At 38.1% G+C, this 19227-nt stretch overlaps 1 non-coding gene and 1 pseudogene across 1 annotated transcript; both read left to right on the forward strand.

Moving 5' to 3' along the window:
- LOC126024534 (small integral membrane protein 8-like) overlaps positions 1-19227 on the forward strand; it is a 1114930-nt pseudogene that overhangs the window by 506191 nt on the left and 589512 nt on the right.
- LOC126025444 (small nucleolar RNA SNORA51) lies at positions 8785-8917 on the forward strand. The gene has a single exon (XR_007501448.1). It is a non-coding gene; the product is annotated as a small nucleolar RNA SNORA51 (small nucleolar RNA).

Raw genomic sequence — 19227 nt, forward strand, 5'->3', positions numbered from 1 at the left:
TTACAATGTTCTATATTCTTTATTACATAAAGACAAATTTTATTCATTTTATTATTTTTATTAATTTAGGAGAAAACTTGATTATATAAAATTTAGTTAAGATAAAATCATTGGACATCTGGTTAACTATAACCACCTATAATGCTCACATATAGAGCATTATAATCTATGACTGATTTATTTTTCAATTTTATGATAATTTATTCAAAGATACAAGCATTAAATATAAATCAAATTGCCTACTAAATGACATTTGCCTTTTTAAGCCTTGATGCCAATAAAAATAATGTTACTCTGAACTTTTATGAATGTATGGTCTAATAGAAACCATTTATATGTGTTAGAGGAAAACGTCATACCTAGATATAAAGAAGTGTTACTTATACTACCACTGTGTTGATTTGATTAATGGTAAAATACTAGAACCTTTATAAGCCCCCACACCCACCCCCCCATCATTGCGCTTGCATATCAGTATAGAGATTGAAAATTTGATGAAGGAAAATAAGTCATATTTCTTAAGAAAATTGTCTTCTCTTTGTGTTCTGGAATGATTTACAATCCAAAAATATAGCTTTGCATATCAAGTAATCAGTCAAAACTGAAATAAATTTAAAACATTTTTCTGTTCCTACACAATGGTGGATCGAATGAAAATCTACTCTGTTTTATGAAAATACTGTGTTACCTATGCATTGATAAATTATTTCATATTTACTTCACACCTTGTAGCTATATTGAATAAGCAAATTTGCAACATTATTCTGGCCTTGAAGACAATTTTTCTTTTGCCTTCACTACTTCTGTGATTTTACCAGCACATTCTGTTCATAGGCCCACTTATTATTTATTTATTTATTGTTTTATTAAATTTTAATAATGTTGTTTTATTTAAATTAAAAGAATATACAGATCAATTATAGTATTGTGCTCCTGACAGATTGCTCAAAAGTACATCCAAGAAATTTTTCTAAATTCCCAGTACTGCAAAATTTTCAAAAATTATTCCAATCACACTAGTGCAAAAAAGCAATAAAAAGACAGCAATCAAAATATGTACCCAAAGATCTAATCATTCAACTTAATTTTTCACAGTTGAGGGAAAATTTAGGACTCATATATTATTTGGATGAGAATGATTTACTATGGAAAAGAGATATGTCTGTGAAAATCACTAGTCTCTGATATTAAAATTTTTCTTTCCACATCATAAATCTTAAATCTATTCCAAAATTTCCCCCAAATAGCCTCTCATAACTACACATTATACATTTAATTCCGTAGCCATATACTCTTAAAAAAAAAGCCAAGGTGTTTTATATCTGAACAATTCATCTCAGATGTCCCTGAGAAAAATTAATGTGGAAGGAGATAAGATAACCACATATGGCAGAGAGTTTATCTGATATTCTTGAGAGACAGTAAGGGAGACTCTCTTTTTAGGAACTTTTTTTTTTTTTTTGGTTTTTAGGCCACACCCGGCAGTGCTCATGGGTTACTCCTGGCTGTCTGCTCAGAAATAGGTCCTGGCAGACCATATGGGACACCGGAATTCGAACCAACCACCTTTGGTCCTTGATCGGCTGCTTGCAAGGCAAACGCCGCTGTGCTATCTCTCTGGGCCCTCTTTTTAGGAACTTTTTGGCAGTAACATATTTGGACTGTCTAATCTTTTCTTTTTCTTTTTCTTTTTTTTTGTTTTTGTTTTTGTTTTAGGGCCACATGCAGTGGTGCTCAGAGTTTACTCTTGGCTATCTGCTCAGAAATAGCTCCTGGCAGGCATGGGGGACCATATGGGATGCCAGGATTCAAACCAACCACCTTAGGTCTGGATTGACTGTTTGCAAGGCAAAAATCACTGTGCTATCTCTCTGGCCCCAACTTTCTTTTCTTTCTTTCTTTTTTTTTTTGGTTTTTTTTTTTTTTTTGGTTTTTTTGGTTTTTCAGGCCACACCCGTTTGATGCTCAGGGGTTACTCCTGGCTAAGCGCTCAGAAATTTCCCCTGGCTTGGGGGGACCATATGGGACTCCGGGGGATCGAACCATGGTCCTTCCTTGGCTAGTGCTTGCAAGGAAGACATCTTACTTCTAGTGCCACCTCGCCAGCCCCAGCCCCAACTTTCTAATCTTTTCTATAATTCCAAAAAAAGAAAGATTTCTACAAGATCTTTAGAAAAGAAAACAAAGTGGGGAACCAACAAAGGGGAAAAATAGAGAACTGTAGCTTCTCTGAAAGTGAGATGTTTCAGCCCTTTCCTTTATACCCTGACAGTCTCCTCAAATCAAAGACAGTTCCTATCTAGAGCTGTTTTCATGATCTTTTGGATCATCAACCTTATTAGCTTGGTTTAAAGGAAACATAAGTATTCCCACAGATACTATTGGTTACAGGGAATACTTAGAGCCAAGAAGTGGAGGGAGATTCATGTAATTCTGGTAGTGTGGTGCATTGGCATGAAATGACTCCACCTGAACTTTCTTCAGTAGTAAGAGGCATCACTGTGGATACATAGTATGATTATAAGTATTGTATGTTACTTTAAAATAGTAAAATATTTGTATGAAACAGAATAATTGTGACCCTCTTTAGAAAGTATCAGTCATTTTTTGGGGCTTTCCCAGGCTTGCTTCAACCTGGGAACTTTGATCTTCTCTGGCATCCATCTCCTGACATCTTTCCTCGGCTGAGGTGAGTGTTTCCGGGCCGGAGTTGCAGATAAAGCTGACTGCTGGGCCCCTTAGGCTTGGCAAACATTTTGGGGCCTCCCCCAGCTTGCTTCAAACTGGGAACTTTGATCTTCTCTGGTATTAATCCCCTGAGGGCTTGCCTCAGCTGAGGTGAGTGTTTCCGGGCCAGAGTTGCAGATAAAGCTGACTCTGATGGCCCCCTTAAGCCCACCTATAAGGGAAAGAAGCAGAGGAGCACCACTGCACTGCTTCACTTCACGGCCATGCACTCCACCTAGCCAATGAATACCACCACAACACGTAGAAAAACCCACAGCATAAGCGTGACAATGTGAAAACTACACAGACCAACTTCAGCCATAGAGAATGAAGATGGAAACTCTGATGACCCAACAATGGCCAACCACCTAAGCAGTCTTTCAGAAATGGAGTTTAGAGAATAAATATGGAGGTTGCTCACAGAACTCAAAGAAAGTATAAATCAGAACACTAATAAAAATCAAGAGAATATGAAGATAGAAATCATAAAATTCCAATCTGAAATATCAGGTCAAATAACAGGTCTGAAAAACTCAGTAGATGAATTGAAGAACATAATGGATGAGCTTTCCAACAGGTTAAAAGCAGCTGAGGATAGAATTAGTGCGCTGGAAGATGAGATGCATAACAACTTTACACAGCAGAAGAGATTGGAAAAAAGCCTTAAATCAAAGCATCAGACAATGGAAAAGTTACTCAAAGAATATGAGAGATGAAAATAGAAGTCTTTGATAAGCACAACAGAAACAACTTTAGAATCATTGGAGTCCCAGAGACCCAAGAAGAAAATCTCCAGGAAGAATCAATAGTCAAGAATATCACCACAGAGAAACTACCAGAGCTAAAGAAAACATGTGACCAAATTCTGCATACCCAAAGAGTACCAGCTAAAAAAGACCTCAGGAGAAACACCCCAAGATACATCCTAGTCACAATGATGAAACCCACAGATAGAGATATAATATTGCAAGCAGCAAGATCGAAAAGGGAAATTACATTCCAGGGAGCATCCTTGAAATTTATAGCAGACCTGTCACCAGAAACACTCAAGGCCAGAAGGCAGAAGTGGGATATAGTAACAAAACTCAATTAAATAAATGCTTTGCCAAGAATACTGCACCCAGGAAAACTCACTTTCAGGTTTGAAGGAAGTATACATGGCTTCACAGATAAACAACAGCTCAAAAACTTTACAGACTCCAAACCAGCCTTAAAAGAAAAAGTGAAAGATCTATTCTAAAGACAAGACAGAACAAAAAACACACCAAACTTCTACACAAAGATGGCAATAAATCCCATGACAATTATTTCTCTCAATGTCAATGTACTAAATGCACCCATTAAGAGGCACAGAGTGGTGAAATGGATCAAAAAACTGAAGCTGCCTACAAGAAACACACCTGAATAGTCAGAATAAACAATGACTCAAAATCAAAGGCTGGAGGAAAATCATTCAAGCAACAACACCCTTAAAAAAGCGGGGGTGGCCATACTAATATCAGATGACACAAACTTTATACTCAGAAAAGTTGTAAGGGACAAAGATGGATATTATCAAGGAATTTGTACAGCAGAAAAAATCACTCTCCTAAACATATATGCACCCAATGAGGGACCAGCAAAGTATTTAATACAATTGTTGACAAATCTGAAGGATATCAGTAATAAAACAATAATTGTGGGAGACCTCAACACAGGCTTGTCAACACTTGATAGGTCAACCAAATGGAAACCCAACAAAATATACTAGACCTGAAAAAAGAAATGGAAGAAAGAGGCCTAGTAGATATATATAGGACACTCCATCCTCAGAAACCTGGATACACATTCTTATCCAACATACATGGGTCATTCTCCAGGATAGACCACAAGCTGGCACATAAAACATACCTCCATAAAATAAAAAAGATAGACATTTTGCAGGCTAACTTTGCTGACCACAAGGCTCTGAAGTTAGATGTGAACTACAAAGGGACACAGAAGAAAAAATTTAACACCTGGAAATTAAACAGCCTACTACTGAACAACCAGTGGGTCCAAGATGAAATCAAAGAAGAAATCAAAAATTTCCTGGAAATTAACGACAATGAAAACACAAACTATCAGAACCTATGGGATACAGGAAAAGCAGTATTGAGAGGAAAATTTATAGCTTTGCAAGCACACATCAGGAAGGAAGAAGGAGCATACATGAATAGCTTGATGATGCAGCTTATAGAATTAGAAAATGATCAACAAAAGAAACTAAACATAGGAAAACAGAAGGTATAACAAAGCTGAGAGCAGAAATCAATGAAATGGAAACCCAAAAAACAATCTGAAAGATCAATGAAAGCAGAAGTTGGTTTTTGAAAAAATAAATAAGATTGATAGACCATTGAAAAAACTCACAAATCAAAAGAGAGAGAAACTTGATAATGTGTATTAGAAATGAAAAGGGGGAGATCACTACAGATACTGCAGAGATTCAAAGGGTATTAATAGAATACTTTGAGAAACTCTATGCCACAAATATGAGAACCTGGATGAAATGGATACATTTTTGAACTCATATAACCTTCCACGGTTGAATAAAGAAGATGTAGCTTATCTAAACACCCCCATTACTATTGGGGAAATTAAAACCGTAATCAAAAATTTTCCCAAAAACAAAAGCCCAGGCCCTGATGGATTCACGAATTAATTCTTTCAAAACTTTCAAGAGGAACTACTACCAATCCTCGCCAGACTCTTTTATGAAATCTAAAAAACAGGAACACTTCAAATAGCTTTTATGAAGCCAACATCACCTTAATACCAAAACCAGATAGAGATGCTGCCAAAAAAGAAAATTACAGACTAATATCCCCGATGAACACAGATGCAAAGATCCTCAACAAAATCCTGGCAAACAGGATCCAGTGCCTCATCAAGGAGATCATTCACTTTGATCAAGTAGGTTTCATCCCAGGAATGCAAGGCTGGTTTAACATCCGTAAATCTATCAATATAATACACAACATAAAAAAAAAATCACATGGTCATATCAATAGACGCAGAAAAAGCATTTGATAAAGTTCAAAACCCATTGTTGATGAAAACTCAGCAAGATAGGAATAAAAGAAACCTTTCTCAATATAGTCAAAGCCATCTACCAGAAGCCAGTGGCAAATATTATCCTCAATGGAGATAAACTAAAATCCTTCCCTCTAAATTCTGGTACAAGACAAGGCTGTCCTCTCTCAACATTCCTATTTAACATTACTGGAATTACTGGCTATAGCGATTAGGCAAGAGAAAGATATCAAGGGAATCCAGATAGTAAAGAAAGAAGGCAAGCTCTCACTGTTTGTAGATGACATGATATTCTACTTAGAAAACACTAAAGACTCTATCAAAAAGCTTCTAGAAATAATAGATTCATATAGTAAAGTGGCAGGCTACAAATTAACACACACAAATCAAAGGCCTTTTTATACACTAATAATGATAGGGAAGAAATGGACATTAAGAGTTCAATACTATTCACATTAGTTTAGTGCCACACAAACTCAAATATCTTGGAGTCAACCTGATTAAAGATGTGAAGGATCTATACAAAGAAAACTATAAATCACTGCTCCAAGAAATAAGAGAGGACACGCAGAAATGGAAACACATACCTTGCTCATGGATTGGCAGGATCAACATCATTAAAATGGCAATACTTCCAAAAGCATTGTACAGATTTAACGCGATTCCTCTAAAGATACTCATGACAGTCTTCAAAGAAGTGGATCGAACACTTATGAAATTCATTTGGAACAATAAACAACCTTGAAAAGCTAAAGCACTCCTTGGGAAAAGGAATATGGGAGGCATTACTTTCCCCAATTTTAAGCTGTATTACAAAACAATAGTTATAAAAACAGCATGGTATTGGAATAAAGACAGACCCTCCAATCAGTGGAATAGGCCTGAGTAGTCAGAGAAGGTTCCTCAGACATATAACCACCTAGTTTTTGATAAAGGAGCAAGAAATCCTAAATGGAGCAAAAAAAGCCTATTCAACAAGTGGTGTTGGCACAAGTGGTTAGCCACTTGCAAAAAAGCGAACTCAGACCCCCAGCTAACACCATGTACAAAGGTAAAATCCAAATGGATTAAAGACCTTGATATCAGATCTGAAACTATAAGGTATATAGAACAACATGTAGGTGAAACACTCCAGGACATTGAAACTAAAGGCATGTTTAAGGAGGAGATAGAACTTTCCAAACAAGTGGAAGCAGAGATAAACAGATGGGACTATATTAAGCTGAGAAGCTTCTGCACCTCAAAGAAAATAGTGCCCAGAATACAAAGGCCACCCACTGAGTGGGAGAAATTATTCACCCAATACTCATCAGATAAAGGACTAATATCTAAAATTTACAAGGTACTGACAGAACTATACAAGAAAAAAACAACTAACCCCATCAAAAAATGGGGAGAAGAATTGAACAGACACTTTGAAAAAGAAGAAAGGCAAATGGCCAAAAGGCATATGAAACAATGCTCAACATCACTAATCGTCAGGGAGATGCAAATCAAAAGTACTATGAGGTAGCACCTCACACCACTGAGTTTGGCACACATCACATAAAAGGAAAACAAGCAGTGCTGGCGGGGATGTGGAGAGAAAGGAACTCTTTTTCACTGCTGGTGGGAATGCCGTCTAGTACAACCTTTATGGAAAGCGATATGGAGATTCCTTCACAAACTGGAAATTGAGCTTCCATATGATCCAGCTATACCACTCCTAGGAATATACCCGAGGAACACAAAAATACAATACAAAAATTCCTTCCTTACACCTATATTCATTGCAGCTCTACTTACAATAGCCACACTCTGGAAACAACCAAGATGCCCTTCAATAGATGAGTGGCTAAAGAAACTGTGGTACAAATACACAATGGAATACTATGCAGCCGTCAGGAGAGATGAAGTCATGAAATTTTCCTATACATGGATGTACATGGAATCTATTATGCTGAGTGTAGTAAGTCAGAGGGAGAGAGAAAGATGGAGAATGGTTTCACTCATCTGGGGGCTTTAAGAAAAATGAAAGACATTTTTAACAGTATCTCAGAGACAAGAGAAATGAGGGCTGGTAGGTGAAGCTCATGACATGAAGCTCATCACATAGAGTGATAAGTGCAGTTGGAGAGATGACTACACTGAAAACTATCATAACAATGAATGAATGAGGGAAGTAGAAAGCCTGTCTCAAGTACAGGTGTGGGGGGTGGGGAGGAGGGAGATCTGAGAAATTGGTGGTGGGAATGTTGCACTGGTGAAATGCGGTGTTCTTTTCATGACTGTAATCATACAACTATAATCATATTTGTAATCACGGTGTTTAAATAAAGATAATTATAATAAAAGAAAGTATCAGTCAAGACAGAAGAAATATTAGAAATATTCTAGCTTTAAATATAAATATAGAGGCCAGAGTGATTTACAGCTGGTAAGTTGTTTGCCTTATCTGCTTCTGACAAGGGTTTTAAACCTGGCATACTATATGATCCCTCACACTGAACAGGAATAATCCCTGAGCAAGCTTTGAGCACTTCTGAGTGTGGGTGTGGTCCAAAAGGTATGTGTATATACATATATATGTAAATAAAGAAAATGTATTAATCCTCATCTAGTGGAAGAAATTTAAGATGAAAACACTCTGATGGCACTGAAAATATTAAGATATTATCATAAGTTTTGGATGTCTTTTCTATTTAATTCCATGAAATTGGTCCTAATCCAATACCTGCTCTTTTTTAGAATTCTGCCTTTTACTTAATGTTTTATCCCAGGTGAAAATATGCATAAGGAAGAGTCTATGATTCCCACTACCATACATTAAATTTAAGCACCCAAATCCCAGGTGGATGTAAAAAAATTCGCATCTTCTACATTGAATTCACAACTGGGAATTTCTGCAAAAGTTGTATTCGTTCCTCATGGTTGTATTTATTGTAGAAAACCTGTCTAGAGTACAGACTGGCATGGGGTGAGGAGGAAGGACACTTGGGATATTGGTAATAGGAATGTTGCACTGGCCTCCCAATGTTTACCACAGGCTGTGTTCTTTACACTGACTGTATAGAAAGAGGAGGTACAGTAAATATACTCCATATACACCTCAAGCCAGGCCCTTTGCCTGGTCTGTATTGCAAATTGGGGGACAAAAAAAAAGGTTTTTATTTGTACGTAGAAATATCTCTGCTATCTTTAGCTCAGTTAATATATTTATGGTCTTTCAGGGACCCCGTCCAGCGGGTAAAGCTGGGGACCACGTCAGTAATTCGCAATTCTCGAAGAAGAATCCGGCCTGAAATAGAAGAGGGACTGGGAAATGAGACTCGAGACGAGGGTTCGATCAGGAGTCCGTTTAATATAAGAAAAATTAGACCTTTTATAGACAATGCAAGACAGAGAGAGTAGGGGCGGGGAACAGTAGGAATTGCTGCAATTTTCCACGGGAACATCTTGATTTTCCAAGGTTAATAAAATTATCATCAGTCAAGAGATTTACATTATTTTTGAGCAACAAAGTACAAAATCTAATCTCAGCTTGGGCCTTTTGACCCCTGTCTTTACAAGGACATCTCGAAGCCTAGTAACTTCCTAGCTCTAGGCTATTTCTATTTCTTTGGATCCAAGGGCAAGGAAGGCCACATGCAGCTTGTAAAAGCACATTGGCTAAGATTTTCAGAAACTTCATTTTGATTAGTGAGAGGGCTTTTTAATTATTCCAAACAGTCTCCAACAAATTCCCCCTTTTTTATTAATTCAAAGATGGGTGGAAACCCTGTCTTAGGCTGTCTGGTGGGCCCCCAGTGTCAGAACCCCAAAAGTAGCGGCTCGGGGAGCACGCAAGAAGGTTCTTGCATTAGTGCATGTAGGCTGGAGTGCCTTACCCCTAAGAGCCTGCACAAAGCTAAAGAATGGGGTGTGCTCCTGATTACTGGTACCAGGCTAATCCCGTCAAAGGCATTTCCACAGCCTTGTGAGGAAGGATTTCTTTCGCTTAGCGAGCCATTCCAGTTCCTCAAAATCCAGTTCTTCAGGGGCGCTCTCTTCGCCCTCAGTAGTATCAGCAACGGGGGGCTAATGAGGCTGGAGCTGCTGGTAGTAAATGCCCACAGATTTTTTTGTAGCCTCATTAATCTGGGTTTTTATAAAGCCGGTTAGGTGGCAAAATGCCCATGAACCAAAAGAAATGAGCAGCATGAACTCAATGAATGGGCCAAGCAGCGTGGATAGAAGGGTGGATAATCAGGGAGATGTGGAAAACCAATTTTTATACCAGCTTTCCTCCCTGTCCAAGGTTTTCTTGGTTTCAGCTAGACTTTCTTCAACCTTTTTTATGCTATCCTTAACAAGGCCTAACTTATCTTAAAAAAAGCAACATTCTTCTTTTAAGGCAACACACATTCCTCCCTCCTTTAAAAAGGCAAGGTCAAGGGCTCGGCGATTTTGCAATACCATTTCAGCCAAGGAGCCAACAGTTTGTTGTAAATAATCAAGACCCTTTTTAAGCTCCTCTATATCCTTAACAACAGTGTTTGTTAGAAAGCCTATAGACCCCTCAGTGCGGATGAGGGAATAGATACCTGTACCTGTACCAGCCGCGCCAAGGCCATCAAGGATGGCCAGGGTGATGGCTGTTACAGGTTCGCGTTTAGCACGAGAGAGACCAGGGGAGGTACCAGAGTGAGGCAATAAGTCCGATTCGGGTCGAACAGTGAGTTTGGGCATAAGAATTGCCAAAACACAATAATCACAGTGAGCAAGAAAAACATTAACGATAATATGAGGGGTTAATCCGGTGGAGCAAACAAAAAAGGAGAAATTTGGGGCAATAAGAAAAAGAGCTTGTTCATGAACATGAAATGTTTGATTGCAGGTTTCTAGCAAGGGAATGGGAGGAATCATTTGGGGGCCAAGGAGACAGAGTCCATACCCCACGACTTGTCCCACTGTCAGTCCGTGTCTTTGAGACTGTGTACCCCAGCGAAGGAGACCAGAGTCATGGGTGTAGAGGGGGGTTCCGAAGGCTGCAATGCCTTCATAGAATGGTGGGACCTGCGAGTAGCAAATCCAGCAGCGTTCGTAGGGGGTTATGGAGAGAGCTTGGGCAGATGCATTAACCATTTGCAGGATGAGGTCAGCCGTGGAGACAGGTCCCGCAGGGATAGTAGGCTGGAACTTAGTAACAGCAGCAGCGGCAGCATCTGGCTTGGCTGTGAAGGAGCGGGGCGGAGGAGGGGGCAACGCCTTGGGCAGTGCCTGGGGTAAGAAGGGGCCACCACTGGAGGGGTGCAAAAGATGATTGGGGCCAACAGCTATGGGGCGAGAAAAGGGGATTTCTTTAAGAAGTTTTATGGAAAATGTAAAGCCCTTGTCATAGCCTGTACAGTAAAGGTGAGGCCCCAAGTAAGAGTATTGTCCCAAGAGTATTTTTTGCCGGCTGTGGTAAATTGGATATGCAACGTGTTGCACCATCCTTTGTAGCAGGGATGCAGGGAACGTAATGGCTGCTTGATGGGGGTCGAAGGCGGCGGACAGTGATAAAATCCCAGGAGGAAGAGGGTGTTCAATAAGTATTCCCAGTTGTTTCACAGCCCCAAGCAGCGCAAAAAAAGCTAGATCTGTGTCCACAACTGTGGGCTAAGGAGCGATCGTGTTGATCTCTATGGAAGCCTCCAGGACACACATAAATGGGTGTGTCAAGCAAGGATGATCGGCTTAAAGTGCTGTAGCAGCCAGGAGTAGCCTTGGGCTGAAGATCATTGGGAGGAGAAATAAAATCAGGGGTGACCCAGTAGTCGCTAGGCGTAGGAAGAGCACACATATGAACAAAAGATCCGGCCATGGGACTGTGGGAGCTATAATAGAGGTGGCATTGGCTACATCGCCAGTTTCAGTAAGAATAACCCAGGTAAAGTTATAGACCTGGTAAGGGCCAGGAACTGCAGCAAAGGCAGCAGGGGTGGAAGGGAGGGAGCTAAGAGTTAGGAAGAAGAGTAGTGGCAGGTTGTTGAACTGATTCTACAGGTTCAGCGGCCAAGCTGTCATTTTTATTTTCGCCATCTGCAAGAGAAAAAGGAGAAGAATTCTCAGAGAGAGAGAGTCCCTGGGTTCATTGTATAATTTAACCAGTCTTTCTGGTAGCCACCTAGTTTCATTGGTGGTGGGGTTGTGAATGCAGGCATGAGGCAAGAGAGGGTGTAGGGGGCATTATGGCCATAGGTATTTATGGCTTGAAAAAGGGTTTTTATAGGTTTGTGTTGGAGACGTTGGTATCTCCTAATCTCTGCCATGTGGTTGCCCACTGAAGGTGCAGATTCAGGGTTATCAGGGACTTGTGGCTCTTCCTGAATGTCCTCAAGGGACCTAGCTAAAGCCTGAATCCTCTGGGCAGCCTGGGCTCTATCTAGGCTGTGGCTGCGAGTCACAGCACCCGTGCCCCTTTGGTGGGATCGGCCCCGATCCTTCGGCAAGTGGAATATGGGAGGGGGCAGGGAGGGGTAGGCAAGGTAACTCGCTTGGGCTGTTGATTAAAAAATACAGAGAACTGATATGAGTCATAAGAGGCTTGAAGCCGGGCAATTTGTTCCTCCAGACTTTTTATCTCCTTAAGTTCTCTTATTTGTGCCTCTAGGTTGGCCTTACATTTTTTGAAGTTAGAGGGGACAGTCTGCTGTGCTAGAACCTGGGTAGATTAGGCAGGCGGTCTGCGCTATACGGAGGGGGGGAGCACAGGGAGAAAACCGGCCATGATCATAATGATCATAATGGGTGGCCTCGTCCTGCAGGGACAGATAGTCTTCAGTATCTAAAATCTCCTCCTTAGTGGGTGCGTTGGCAATTATGGGGAAAAAGCCCTTGGAGGGTTCCAAGTCTATATCTATAAGGCTTTCTGTTTTGGGAGGGGTGCCGCTGGCCCGAGATTGACTGCGGGAAGCCATTTCTACAACGGCTTCAGCCTTTTCAACAATGTCCTTGTTAACGGGGCTTTCCCCAAAAGAGTCTAATTCTGCTCCTGTAATAATTTTTCCAAGAATAGTCCAATAGAACTGCATAACCTTTGTATCTTTCTCTTTACCATATTTGGTATAGTATTGCAAAATCTCATCACCAATTTGTTTCCAAGTAGTGGTAACTACTCAGGGTCTAGTGACTACAAACCATGGACAAATATCATGTACACATATAAAAAATTTAACTAAGTCTTTTTTCTTCACTTTAACGTTTCTTTCACCCAGCTCTTTCTTAAGATCTTTAATAAAAACCTCTTCTTTAGATAAAGTAGCCCCCATTTTTCCGGGGTGATAGTCTCAAATCTCTGGGACGATTGAACGGCGGTGTTAGTGATCACTTAGTCTAACCTTCCTGCACCCTGCCCTTAATATAAGGGTCTTACCGGCGACTTGTGGACAGGTTCCCGGGGCTCACGCCTTTGCTGTTCGGCCGGGTGTTCTGTTCTTCGAGCCCCACGTTGGGCACCACTTATGGTCTTCCAGGGACCCCGACCAGCGGGTAAAGCTGGGGACCACATCAGTAATTTGCAATTCTCGAAGAAGAATCTGGCCTGAAATAGAAGAGGGACTGGGAAATGAGACTCGAGACGAGGGTCCGATCAGGAGTCCGTTTAATAACAGAAAAATTAGACCTTTTATAGACAATGCAAAACAGAGAGAGTAGGGGCGGGGAACAGTAGGAATTGCTGCAATTTTCCACGGGAACATCTTGATTTTCCAAGGTTAATAAGATTATCATCAGTCAAGAGATTTACATTATTTTTGAGCAACAAAGTACAAAATCTAATCTCAGCTTGGGCCTTTTGACCCCTGTCTTTACAAGGACATCTTGGAGCCTAGTAACTCCCTAGCTCTAGGCTATTTCTATTTCTTTGGATCCAAGGGCAAGGAAGGCCACATGCAGCTTGTAAAAGCACTTTGGCTAAGATTTTCAGAAACTTCATTTTGATTAGTGAGAGGGCTTTTTAATTATTCCAAACAGTCTCCAACATATATTTGTTTTTCTCTCAATATTCACCACTGTATCACCTTAAGCTTCCTCTGAATATTTTTTCTATATTTTTGGTATGAGAGAAGTAACTTTTGGACACAGACCTTTGTGTCTATACTGTGTGAATGTGAAGCAACCTTCATGGTGTCTTTGAGCAATAGCAGTGGGAATAAATATAATTACAAAAAATTTATTCCAGCAAGATGAGATTAGAACTTCATATTATCACTTTTAGGGTGCTATTGCATCTATAACATTTTTTCTATCAATGCCTAGTCAGGAAATTCCCCGTATAAACCTGAACCTCAAATATTATTTTGATACTCAGTGAAAATGATGATGAGAAGTCACTTTAGCAATGGTGTTCTATAGAGGCACCTGTTTACTAACAGCTAATATCTGCAAAATTAAGTTTTGCATACAATTTGTAAAAAATACTCAAATTAAATTCTATGTAACTTATATAGTAAAGAATAATTTCAAAATGATAAAATAGATACATTTTCTACATTTGTGACATGCTGGTTAAATTTATATTATATTCATTTGAAGACCACGATTTTGATTTTCTCTGCTGCGCATACATTATAAATTTTATCTTTCTTTACTACTTTGTAAGATTGCTTTTGTTTTATGAAATCCTTAATGATCAAGACTGATTGTGAAGTGATTAATTATTTTAATTTTTTTATTTTGAAACATGTAACCCATATATTTTATTCTGTAGATTTATGTGTGAGGTGATAACAAGCCCTGTTTTGCATTTACTCTGAGCTCTGTACTTAGGGATTTCACCCAACAATGCTTGTGAGACCATATGGTGTCAGGATCTGACTAAACTTGGCCACCATATGCAAGGCAAGAGCATTAATCTCTGTACTTTTTTGCTCCACCTTTATATTCTATATGATAAACAGTGTAGATATCCTTTTAAAATCAAATTTTATTTAGAATTTTCATATTATTTCATATTATGACATAACCTTTCTGTCTTGCATAGTTTTTAATAAAAACTACACCTAAGAAAGCTTCTAGAAACAGTCGATCTGTATAGTACTGTGGCAGACTTCACAGTTAATATACAAAATTCCATGGCTTTTCTATACACAAACAATAAAACAAGAAAATATATTAGAAAAAATAATCTTATTCACAATTATATCTCCTAAAATCAAGTACTTTGAAGGCAATTGAACTAAAAAGGTTAAATACCTATGTAAATCAAACTATAAAATGTTTTAAGAAATAAAAGAAGACATAAGGAAATAGAAAAATATGCTATGCTCATGGATTGGAGAGATTAAAATAATTAAAATGGCAATACTTCCCAAGGCATTGTACAGATTTAATGCAATCCCTGCAACTATAATATTTTCAAAAATATAGATTAGATACTCCTAAAATTCATATGGAACAATAAACATCCACGAATTTCTAAATAAATTCTTGTCAAAAATCAATTGCAAGAACCATTCTCTTCAACTTTAAACTGTACTCAAAAGCAGTAGCCATTATAACATCATGGTATTGGACTAAAGACAGATCATCAAATGAGTGTAATAGAGTTGAATATTCAGAGGTGGGCCCACATGTTTATGATCATTTAATATTTGATAAAAGAAAAAGAAATGCAAAGTGGATCAAGGAAAGTCTCTTGAAGTGTGGTTTGGAAAACCAATTAACAACATGCAAAAAAGTGAACTCAGACCTCTCTTTACTACCGTGCACAAATCAAAATGGATCAATTATCTTGATATATAACTTAAAACTATAATTCACATAGAGGAAAATGTAGTAGGCAGAATACTCCATGACCCTGAACCTAAAGGCATCTTCAATGATGAATCACCATTGGCCAAACAATGGAAGCAAAGATAAACAATGGGACTTCATTAACCTGAGATGTTTTTGCACTTCAAAGGAAACAGAGATTAGGATACAAAGGCCACCTATAGAAAGAAACTATTCACTCAATACCCATCAAATAAGGAGTTAATATCTAGGATATACAAAGCACTATTAGAACTTGGCAAGAAAAATATATAACCCTAATTAAAAATGGGAAGAACAAATTAACAAACATTTAGTCAAAGAAGAAACCTAATGGTTAAAAGACATATTAAAATATCACATGTCACTAATAATCAGGGAGATGCAAATCAAACAACAGTGAGATATCATTTCACACTATGGAGACTGGCACACATCACAAAGAATAAGACCAATCAATGTTGGCATGGGTGCAGGGGAAAAGGATTCTCATTCACTGTTGGTGGGAAAGCAGACTGGTCCAGCCTTTTGGAAAACAATAAGGGTATTCCTTAGAAAACTAGAAATTGAACTTACATATTGTGGGTGTACCTATTTAAGACCCTAGACCCACCCATTTCGGGGAGGGGTCTTGGAAACCGGATAGTAGGTGTAACTTTACCTGCGAGCCCCTCCCATTCCTGGGAGGGGTCTGGGAAAAGGTAGATAAGGCATGGACCAAGGGAATTCGGCCTTTTTGGCTCTTTGCCCGTTCTGCGCTGCTGGGCGCTCTGGCTTTTGGGTTTCTGTGTTCTGGTCTTTGACCAGCATGGAGCCCACAGGGAAGATGGCTGAAAGGAGTTTAGATGCAGGGCCAAGAATAACTAGTGCTTAAAAGGTTATGAGATAGGCCACACACATGTGGTGAATAGGGCATGAATAAAGTTAATGCTTCCTGAAGCCTGCATGTGATTGAGTCTTGATTACGCCGATTACCTGGGCCTGAAATCCGCCAGCTGGATGGGGATGAAGCCACGTGGCTGGGGCCTAAGCACAAAGGCCTCCATCCATCGCCATCCAGCCCCATCGCTATTTATTTCATGCTACACATATAATCCAGCAATAAACTTCTAGGAGTCTACCTTAGGAACCCCAAAACACAATACGAAATAAGCTCTCTACATACTTAAGTTGTTGCAGCACTACTTGAAATAGTCTGAATATGAGACAACATAAGTGCCTAACAACAGATGAGTGGACAAAGAAGCTGTAGAACATGCACACAGTGGAATATTATGAAGCTCTTAAGAAAAATGAAGTCATGAAATTTGCTTATCTTTAGATGGATATGGAGATTATGCTGAGTGAAATGAGTCAGAGTAAGAGAAATATATATATATATATATATATATAAAGAATCTTGTTCACTTGTGGAATATAATTTTAAAAAGATAGTTTGATAATAATATCTAGAGACAATAGAGATGAGGGCCAGGAGGACTATTCTAATGCAGGAATCTTTCCACAAATAGTGAAGCAATATAGTTAGGCTAGAAAGAGAACCACCATGACACGACAGTTGGAACTGTTACTGGCCACAAGTTTTTGCTAAAATGGAATAAAGTGATATGCATGATACATACCCCATCGTCAATAATAAAAACCATAGTGTCAAAAGGGGTGGAGGGAAAACAACACTGATGGTGTGAATGCCCCGATTCAATGTCACTATGTACCTAAAATATTACTGTGAAAGATTTGTAATTTACTTTGGTCAAAATAAAAATTACTTCATTAAAAAAGGGGGGGGGGTAAGGAGGTAAGAGAAAGAGAGAGAGGAGAGAGAGAAAAATAGAGAATGTCTGACAGTACACAGGAAAGAAAGGAGGGTGAGAGGAAAACTAGGAACATTAGTGACATAAAATGTTTACTGGTGAAGGGTGTTATACATTTTATGAATAAAAATCATAAATAATTTTGTAACCAAAGTGCTTAAAGTAATCATTTATAAACAAACAAACAACTCCACCTCTTATAGAAGTTCCCTTACATGTTACTTTTATGTCCCTTAAATTGAAAAACAATAAAATTTTATGTGTAATATTTTTGGTTTTGTTTCTTCTTATGAGGGTCACACCTAGTAACCTGGGTGCTAGGAGACACACTCAGCTAGGTTCTTTATAGCAACACAAAGGATTGTTCTGATACTGAGGTAAGTTCCTCAGGGCAAGGATTTTTGGGACCAAATAAGTGTGGTATTTTGACAAAATGAGGTTTCTAGGATCAAATTAGGGCCTCAGGCAAGTGCTCTATCATATGAGTCATCTTTCTCTTTAAAGATTTTAATATTGTAATTATATTATATCCTAGAATATGTTTTTGGGGGTTTATTTTGTTTGACACTCTGCGTCTTATGCATTCGAATATTTCATTTCTTCTCCAAAGTACCCCAAGATATTATTTACATATTTAGTGTATATATATTTAGTGTATATGTATATGTATCTTTCTCTTCCCCATCGTGGAACCCTATAATACAGATATTTTTAATCCTATTATGGTATCATTGGATCATACTATTTTAACACCTTAAAATCCAGCTTGTACATATGTCCTACTGCAATAATTTCTGTCTCATAAACTATAAAATATTTTTATTTTTCATTTTAGACCATCCACTGTACCGTTTGTTTAAAGTAGTATGTTTTGAAATTATTTATTTCTGTTTGAACCTTTATAAGAGTGTATTTTACCTTGCTATGAATCTCAATTTGATTATTGTTTCATTTCTAATTTTATTGGAGATTTTTATAACTAATTCTGTAAACTCTTCTTCAGATAAACCTACCTAATTTTATATAAATGAACCTTTTCTATATGTGTGTTTTATTCCATCATTTGTGGCCAATATCTAAATTTGAGATTTATATAAATATTTTGTGTCAATGTGTTTATTTTATGCTCTTTCACTAAATTTCTGCTTAGATATTCATTGTAGAATAGTCATAAGTTTTAGGATTTGGACCAGTGTGTTTTTCAGGGAGTCAGATATGTGTTGTTTACTACTAGAGGATAGTGCCATAGTAGGGTAGAAACCTAGATTGCAGAGAATAAAATGACAACTAATGAAGCAAGCACCATAAGTTCAAATTCCTCTAACATTGCCTAGGGTCTCAAAAAATGCCACAACCATATTTTTCTCAAATTTAAGATCTTTCATATTTTTAAACTATTCATCCATGACCCTATCTAATGGGACATTTTTTACAGGACTCCAAAAATAAAGATGTATAAATAAAATATAAAATATTTATACATATGTAATATGTATAAATAATACATATATAAATATTATACCATGTATACATATTATAATACATATATATAATATGAAAATAGGTGTATAAGTCAAATATTGCCAGTAAAGATTAGTTTTACTTTTTAAAAATGTTAGTCTTAGTTATACTCAGAATTTATTCTGGGTTTTATATTCATGTATTAATCCTGAACAGCTCAGGGGACTATATAGTGGAGTTTGAAACCAGGTCAGTCACATGTAAGGCAAGTGCCTTATCCACATTATATATCATATATAAGCATATATATGGTTTTATATGTATTTATTTGTTACTCCCTCATATACATTTATAAAGTACCAATATGGTTCTGATATAACACACATGGAAAAGCTTTAAGAAATGTTAGTCTTGGGGG

The sequence above is a fragment of the Suncus etruscus genome, chromosome 12, assembly GCF_024139225.1.
Source record: "Suncus etruscus isolate mSunEtr1 chromosome 12, mSunEtr1.pri.cur, whole genome shotgun sequence".
Taxonomy (NCBI): Eukaryota; Metazoa; Chordata; class Mammalia; order Eulipotyphla; family Soricidae; genus Suncus; species Suncus etruscus.